At 37.1% G+C, this 8,677-nt stretch overlaps 1 pseudogene; it reads left to right on the forward strand.

Annotated features, from left to right (window-relative positions):
• The first annotated feature begins 6,300 nt into the window (after positions 1-6,300).
• Positions 6,301-7,130, forward strand: LOC111904102 (uncharacterized protein At2g29880-like; annotated as a pseudogene).
• The last annotated feature ends 1,547 nt before the right edge of the window (positions 7,131-8,677 follow it).

Raw genomic sequence — 8,677 nt, forward strand, 5'->3', positions numbered from 1 at the left:
TCCTTGTATAGATTGAAATAGTCACTACTAGAAAAACAACCTTTTACGACGCGCAACGCGTGTCGTAAAATGCTCAGACGACGCGCAAATGTGTGTCAAGGAAGGCCCTGTCATAATGAGAGATGACACGCTTTTGCGCGTTGTCTATAGACGACGCGCATTTACGATGCTCATTTACAACACGTAATGCGTATCAAGGAAGGCCCTATCAAAAAGGAAGATGACACACATTTGCGTGTCGTTACCTTATGACTCGCATTGCGTATCATTAAAGCCCCTGTCAAGAAAGGCCATGTCATAAATGAAGATGGCACGCCTTTTTGCGTATCGTAATTTTAAATGTTTAAAAAAATATTATTTATAGATTTAATTACTAATTTTCAAATTAAAATATCAGTTACAAAAAATATAATGCATTACATAAAATTTAATGTCATACAAATATTTGTTCCATGGAAAAATAAAACAAATCAATGAAATGCCATAACTCTAATCTACAAGACTTCTATCACAAAATAACACATACTTAAAGCTGAAATAGGGTTTGTAATTTTCACTTCACAAAAGCTTTACCGAGGGTATTCTCTTCATAATTTTTTTACTAAAGCAAGATTACACAAAGGGACTGACAGAAGAGACCAAGCTGGAAACAAACCAGAATGAAGAAGGCCTATTCATATTGGAGCTTTTTTAGACCTATCAGCAAGAGAACAAGACAAAGATTCTTATTAACAACAAAGGATGGATTGCCAATAATCTTAACTAGAAGAGAAAATGATCTTGAAAATTATAGCAAAACCAGCAAAATGATCACAAGGAACTGGACCATGGTGTTTGGCACACAACAACAACCCTACATACATAAAACATGATTTTAGTATTTCTGGAACCTATAAGGGAACTAGAATTTTCCATTGTTCCTTTGTTCCTAAACATGAGAGCTATGCCAGTTAATATTATTCCAATCTTTTGATGATGAGAACCTACAACATATGCAATGCATAAGAGTCAAAATACACACAGAAGCATTGTTACTTTTTGACTTCAAGGGGACAAAAAAACAGGCTCTTAATGGATGACGAGAATACATGACATGACTTTGGCATGCATAAAGTCTATATGATGGCTTAGAAGCATTCAATTTATTTCGAGGCTTTCTTATATCAAGCAACAATAGGTCCATCAGTATCTTTACCATAGACGAACGGGTGTCACCATCAGCACACAAATTCAAAAGCAGTCTTTGGAGTTGAGGTTTATATAGTGGTTGTGACAAAACTGAACAACAAAATCTTTAAAGAGAATTTTTAGCATGTATGAATACGGGTGTAACAAACTGTGACCTGTTTAAGATCTTCTTGGTTAACTAGAGGAGCTCCATCAGTTTCAACAGGCTTACTTCCACTTGACCTACGGGTAATGATCCCACCACTTCTATCCATGCTAGATCCATCTCCTTCCCCTATTTTAGAAGACTCACCCCTCCTACTTCTTGGGAACATACCAAAAAGTGTCCGATTGTAACGATGTGTAAATCTCTCTCGCAACATATTTTCCTCTGCAACAAGAGCAGGTGTCAGATTAGCAAGAACCGCATCATATGAAGTTAAAAGAACCTGAACATATGAACACACCAAAAGATCAAATAGATGATAACAACAAACTAAAATTACAGGAAGAGAAAACATACCTCTTCCCTTAGTTTTGAAGGGAATGTGGCTATTATTGATACAGTATCCATCTCCACGGGTTGACCTTCCAATTCTTGGGCTCGGTGAACCCCTTGTGCTTGTTGTTGTGCCAAAACATCTGCCTGGATGTCTGGAGGAAGTGCTGCAAGGAACTCAGGGTCTATGTCTCCATCATTTTGTGGTTCGCTGGTTGCAGGTGGCTGTGGCGCCACCAGTCCCTGTCGGCCTGAAAGAACCTTAGCATGTCACTCTTCGGGAAGTGCATCTAGAAATGCAGGGTCAATTGGTGCAAAATATGCCGATGTTATAACCTTGGAAATCGAGTTCATGAGCATGAATGTTGTTTGCCAATAACAAATTCCCACTGAAAATTTCACATTTGTCGACATGTAAGATAAGGTTTGAGTTCCCTGATTGAAGGTAGGGATGATCGATGAAACAATGGTCCCTGAACAAAATTCATGGCAGGCATTTGCTGAGGAGAATCCCACAAAAATTGAATAAACTACAATCATCCGTCCTAAATCTGTTTCATCCTACAATAAAGGCTTAAGCACAAGGTTAAGAGTTTCTTTTTACAAGTAAATATAGATTTGAGCAACAAACAACACGGCTACCCTGAGCCAGATCCAAATCTAGGCATGAGAGACATGGCTCATCTAAAATCCAATGGCTTGAGTGACTCAGGGAAGTTTTTCCCTTGTGGTAGGATACTACAATAAAATACATGACAATTTCTTGCATTCAACCATTAATTGAGGACATTTGCTTTTATGGTTTCTCAAAGAGATTTATTTGGGACCCTTTAAGGAACATAAAAAACTAGAGTTAATGTAATATTATTACTTGCAAACGCCTCATGCAAACAAGAGTCAAATCCCATAAGAAACAAAGAAAAAAGCATGTGAAATGGAAGAAATCATACTGCCGTTTAGCTTTGATATCCTTGTTAAAGTCAATGGTTGGCTCACAGTCAAGAACCAAAGTAGGTACCTGTTGATAGTCAATATGCAAGCAACCCTATCATCCATCAAACTAGCTTCAAAAGCTCTCACAACTAAGGTGTTGATTCTTTTCAACATAACAAAATGAGTTGTTCCTTTTGTTACTTAAATAAGAATCGACTTAATAGAAAAAATCATGGAAGGGAATGGAAAAGGCCTAAACACTAGATGTGAAAGTGAAAGTGAAAGTACCTTTTGAATGCTTGAATGCATATGATTACCCTCCAAGTGACTTTATTTGCATCAGTAGGATCTGCATCACAAAATTCGTACATTCCCCATAATGGCTGAAATAACTCCTCGGTATCTATAGAACTTCAAGTCGAGGAACAAACAGTAGAAACCATATCTCCATAATTCTTGAAGTATTGTTAATTTTTAGGTTAACCAAAGTAGAAAATCCAATAAATTTGTCAAGCAACATATACATGTACTCAGGTTAAAAAGACACGAGAGTACCTTTGGTGGGAGCGTTGATAAATAAAACCCTAGACGAGGGATTTCTGGCTTATGTAGCTGATAACGAGGGTTTATGAGTTTTTTTGGTGGGGTATTCTTTTTATTAGTGGATTCATCTTACTCGATCTCACATACTGATATTGATTTCCTTCTTCTAATCCTAGAACTTGAACGATAGCTCTTCTTCCTCCTCCATCACCTGGAATCATATGAATCGTCTGAATCATTGATGAGAAGAAATTGAAGATGAAAGATGGAAACAGAGGTGGAGGAGAACAAGGGAAACTAGATACAATAAAAATGAAAGCCAAAGACCGCCTAAGAAGTGATCGATGCCAAAAAAAATAGAGGGGAAACGAAAATCGCTAAAATCGCTTGAGAGAATCCATGAATTTTAGGGAAAATACCACCGGTTATGTGGGGTTTTTCTTAGTATCAGGATTTTTTATAATTCTTTTGGGATTTCATTATGTAATTTTTGGGAGTGCAATTCGATCTTCGATGGTAGAAGGGTTTTTACAGAGAATGAAGATCTAGAGGAGAGGGTGAGGATGCGTATCACGGGTGGTTTAAAATAGTGATGGGGGTTTTGTTATCGGTGTAGAGTGACATGAAAGAATGGTTGGAGAATGTGATCGGAGACACTTGGCGGTGCGAGATCGGAGGTTGGGTGGTGGTGCGATGTTGCTATGAAGATGAAGTCCTAGGACTTTTTCTTGATAATTGGAAGAGGTGGGGGGTTAATTTTTGGGATTCAATAGGAGGGTAAAATCCAGCCATAAAAACACGTGTTTTATTAAAATGTTATAAAACGACACATTTAGACGACACACATATTATGAAAGGCGCCCTCTGCATTTCCTTTTTTTTTCTTTTCTGACACTAATTTTAGGGCACGCACAAATGTGTATCCTCTATCCTTCAAATTTTGCAAAATTGACATTATTTTTTAGGGCACGCACAAATGTGTATCCTCTATCAGCAAGTGTCATTGTTTGCGCGTCATTAAAGGGTTGTTTTCTAGTAGTGAGTCCCCAAGACAATGGTAAAAGCGATTTGATTCATTCATGATCTCGAATGACTACACTTGGAACTAGTTTGACAATTGTGTTTACTCAAAGGAATTGTCACCATATTCCCACATATATATGTTGCTATATGTTGATATATGCTCATCGCAGCCAAAAACATGGCTGGAATAAATGAATTGAAGGCAACCCTGAAGAATGAATTTGAGATGAAGGATTTGGGAGCAATAAAGAAGATATTGGGGATGGAGACTTGAAGGGACAGAAGATCATGGAGGTTATGTATTTCTCAACAAAATTACATTGAGAAAGTTCTCCAATCCTTCAACTATGATCAGTCTGAGCTAGTTGGAAATCCTTTGGCGACTCACTTTAAACTTGGTGCAAGCACTATACCTACTACTAATGAAGAAAGTATGTTCCATACTCAAGTGTTGTTGGAAGTCTCATGTATGCTATGGTCTGTACCAGACCTGATTTGGCTCATGCAGTTAGTGTGGTTAGTAGTTTTATGATTAATCTAGGGAAGACTCATTAGGAAGCTGTAAAGTGGATCTTGCGATACTTAAAGGGAATGACAGATGTTTTCTTGGTGTATGGAGCAAATACAAAGAGTGCCTTAGTGGGATATGTTGAATCTTATTATGGGGGTAACTTGTTGAAGCGCATTTCATGGATGTGCTACATATTCACTTTATTCAGATGTGCCATTAGTTGGAAGTCAACATTACAAGATACCATTCCTTTGTCTACAATTGAATCCGAGTACATGTCCATGACGGAAGGAATAAAGGAGGAGATATGGTTTCAAGGGCTTATTCAGAATCTTGGTCTAAAGGTGGAGAAGCATGTCTTGTTTTGTGACAATCAAAATGCTTTGATTCTTATAAAGAACCTTGTGTATCATGAGAAGACGAAGCATATTGATGCCAGGATGAATTTCATTTGGGATATTCTATAATTTCCATACTGAAGATTGATACCAAGGTCAACCGAACTGATATGTTGACAAAGTCGTTGCCCATAGATAAGTTCAAGCTTTGCTTGGACTTGGTTGATGTTCGCAGGAAGTAGGTCCCTTCGGGAACGAACGGTAGGAAGGGAGAGGAAGTTCTTGTTTGAGGTGGAGATTAGAGGATGCTCAAGTCAAGGTGGAGATTGTTAAATATAACTCGAGCATTTAGATCATGCTCATGGAGCATTTGGGACAACTCGATGGAGCACTTAGGGTTCAAGGAGCATGTGACAAAGGAACATATCATCTGAGAAAGAAATGCATCATATAAAAAAAGGAACGGATCAAGTGCCAAAGGAACGGATTGTACAAAAGGGGTTTGGGAGCACCGAGAAGAGGTTTGGAGCACTTGCGAGTGATATGGAGCAACAAGGGAACCTTGTTGCACTATATATTAAAGGGATGGGCCAAGAAGGATGTTGTTGCGCCAAGGGCATTCCTTCTTGCGCCATGGGGTACTCCTATTAAGCCATGTAGCATACTCTTGTGCCATGCATGGCCTTGTTGTGCCATATATGTTCCTGTTGCCCCAAGGTGGTGTTGTTGCTCCAATCTTGATGTTCTTGTGCCACACGTGAACCTGTTGTGCCATCCATACACTTGTTGCGCCATCATGGTGCAAGTTGGACCATCTTGGTCCTTGATGAGCCAAGTATCATATGAAGTCCTCTATGATGCTCAAGAATGTTCCAGAAGATGTTGTATGGTGGGATATGATTGATTTCCTCCATTCATGGGCCTATGGGCCAACGGGCTTGGCCCATTAAGGTTTTAGGTCTGATCCCACAAGCATAAATAGGGATACATGCTAGGTTATTTTGTCTCTTGAATTCTAAATTGATAGGCGAATCTCTGTGTAATTATACTTGTAACCTTTGTTTGAGAGCTATAAAATCAAATAATACTCCCCTCCTAACCGTGGACGTAGGTCACCTTGACCAAACCATGTTAATAATGTGTCGTGTGTGCTTATAGTTTTTCTAGTTATCCGCTTTACTTCCTAACATTAGGTTTTCATTTATGTCGTGTTTTATAGTGACTTTTTATATATTTAATAATTTTTTTGTAGTTATTTATATATCATTGTTGTTGCTTGGCAATGTATGGAGTCACAACATCATGGAGATAGGGGTCCACGAAAAAATAAAAGGAAGTGGAATGAGATGGAAGATGAGAAACTTGTTGAAGCTATGGTTGATATACTTAATTCGGGTTCTCACTTTAAATCGTACAATGGTTTTAAGCCTGGGTTTTTTTGGTACGGTGGAAACCTCACTTGCAGTCTTACTTCCTAACTCGAGAATAAAAGCAAAGCCACATATCGAATCACGCATTAAAAATTTGAAGAGTAATTTGTCTGATGTGCATGATATGATGTCTTGGAAAAACACAAGTGGTTTTGGATAGGATTATGAAAATAAAATGCTTGAAGCTCCTCAATCCGTTTGGAAAGCATACACACATGTGATGTTTTTAACTGAATGATCCAATATTATTTCTAAGTAATTTTAGCATAATTTATTATTTATTTATTTTTGGATTTCTTTAATAGGTACATAAGAATGCTGCAAAATGGAGAGGAAAAAAATTTCCTCATTACTGGGACCTATGTCTAGTATTTAGAAAGGATCGTGCTAATGGAAGAGATGCTCAAACAGCAGCGGATGTTATATCTGATATAAATAACGAACAATAGGAGCCTGGCGATCTCAGGCAAGGAACTGGAGACAGATTAGAGGATATAGATGTTGGTGCTCCAATGAATAGTCGTACGTGTGCTCCTTCTAAAGAAGAGTCAAGTGCACAACGAAAGAGAAAAAGAAGAAATAGTTAGGATCCTTTGATGAACAACTTTAAAGATTCGGCATATATAATCGGTTCAAAGATTGATAATGCAACAAGTACCTTCAAGCGCTTGGCATTATTTATATAGTCTTTTTTTATGATATTGCATTTTTTAAGGTTATAAACACTATGATTATTTTTTTTGTTAATGTTGGTTTGACCTTGACATGTTTTTATAACAGAGTTTTTTATTATAAATAAAATTTTACATTTCTATAAAGCATTAATATTTATGCAATAGTTTTTGTTATTAGTTCTAGAAACTATAATTTTTTACTAGATAATGTAGAGTTTGTTGAATTCTATTATCTTTGTGTCGGAGGGGTATTTTTGTCATTTTAAAATATTTTTATTCCATTCTTTCTATATTTTGTACATACCAAACAACATGGATGAATGACACATTCCATTCCATCAAAGTAAACAAACATGAAAACAGAATGGTAATGAATCATTTCATTACCTCGTCTATTCCATTACTTAGTTCATTGTATTCCTTTCTCATTCCATTCTACCCAACCAAACACACCCTAAGCAACAAATGTTATTCTTATTCCTTCAAAACCACAAAAGGCTTGCATGAATGAGCTCAAAAGCTTCAAGAGTGTTAGGGTTTGGCCAAAGGGTTGTTTGGAGGTGATGGAGGCTGAGGGTGCAAGAAACCCTAGCCATCACTTCCTTTAAATATGCCCAAAGCCCACAAAATTAGGGTTTTGCCCTCAGAAGGTGGCCATGACGTGACATACAAGGTGTCATGTCGTGAGGCACCAAATTTCCTTCACGAACACCATGCCATGTCATGAGGATATAAATCCCATGTCATAGGCAATCAAAACTCATAGATAAATGATAATTAATTATACTTAAAATTCAGATGTTACATTACCCGATTTCACCCTACCCACTTTGATGGTTCCGAGTTTTCCGGTTCTAGACTCTCTTTACTCGGTACCATACCAAAAACATAACCAGAATTGGTTCCTATATATCGGTCTGGTTTCCGGTCCAACAAAATCCCGTTAACCGGTTCCGAGTTTTCCGAGTCTAGGTCCATCTCGTCCAAGTTTAGACCCACTTTCATCTATATAGCCATGTTAGAGATGCATGCACCTTCACTGAGGTTAGCAGGTGGCCATTTGTCGTTTGATGACTTTCCCACATATATTCTAGGCTGGACATTGGACAACAGGCCGATCTGATGCATGATGTAACCATAATAGGGTTGTCGGGTTATGAGAGTGTCCGACTACTTCGATCGTTCTTACGTGGCTACGAGGCATGTTATATATATATATATATATATATATATATATATATATATATATATATATATATATATATATATATATATACACACACACACACACACATCTTTATGTCATTTTATATATCTTCCAGCAAGTTTATTAACTAGCTTTTTCCAAAAGTTACTTTTTATCAACTAGCTTATAAGCTAACAACTTGTTTTCAGCTAATAACTAGTTTTTCAACAATAAACTAGTATCTTAGTTAGCACGCCAAACATAAACTAACTAACTAATTTATTATTATAAATTAAAAAAATAATGAGAGTTTCTTATAAATCTAAAATGTCTTGTCATTTTAAAATAAGATGACAATTTTTTTTCGACAATT

The sequence above is a fragment of the Lactuca sativa genome, chromosome 5, assembly GCF_002870075.4.
Source record: "Lactuca sativa cultivar Salinas chromosome 5, Lsat_Salinas_v11, whole genome shotgun sequence".
NCBI classification, from domain to species: Eukaryota; Viridiplantae; Streptophyta; class Magnoliopsida; order Asterales; family Asteraceae; genus Lactuca; species Lactuca sativa.